The sequence below is a fragment of the Nestor notabilis genome, unplaced genomic scaffold (assembly GCF_000696875.1).
Source record: "Nestor notabilis isolate BGI_N333 unplaced genomic scaffold, ASM69687v1 scaffold14153, whole genome shotgun sequence".
Lineage (NCBI taxonomy): Eukaryota > Metazoa > Chordata > Aves > Psittaciformes > Psittacidae > Nestor > Nestor notabilis.
The window spans coordinates 1899-2125 of NW_009920693.1; positions in this window are offsets into that span (position 1 = coordinate 1899).

The following is a 227-nucleotide window of genomic DNA, read 5'->3' on the forward strand; positions in this document are numbered from 1 at the left end:
CCTGTGCTGTGATCCTTGGGTGGCCTGTGCCATATTGGTCCTCTGTGTCCTGGAGTCCTGTGTGTGCTGGGGGGATCCTGCCATCCTGGGGGACCGTGTGCCTTGGGGTGTCCATGCACTTTGGGGAACCCGGTAGTATCATCCCCACTGCAGGAGCCTCTCTCAGTCCCCATCTCTACCACTGGCCTCATGGGCACCACTGACCCGGCATGGCCTGGCCCCAGGGA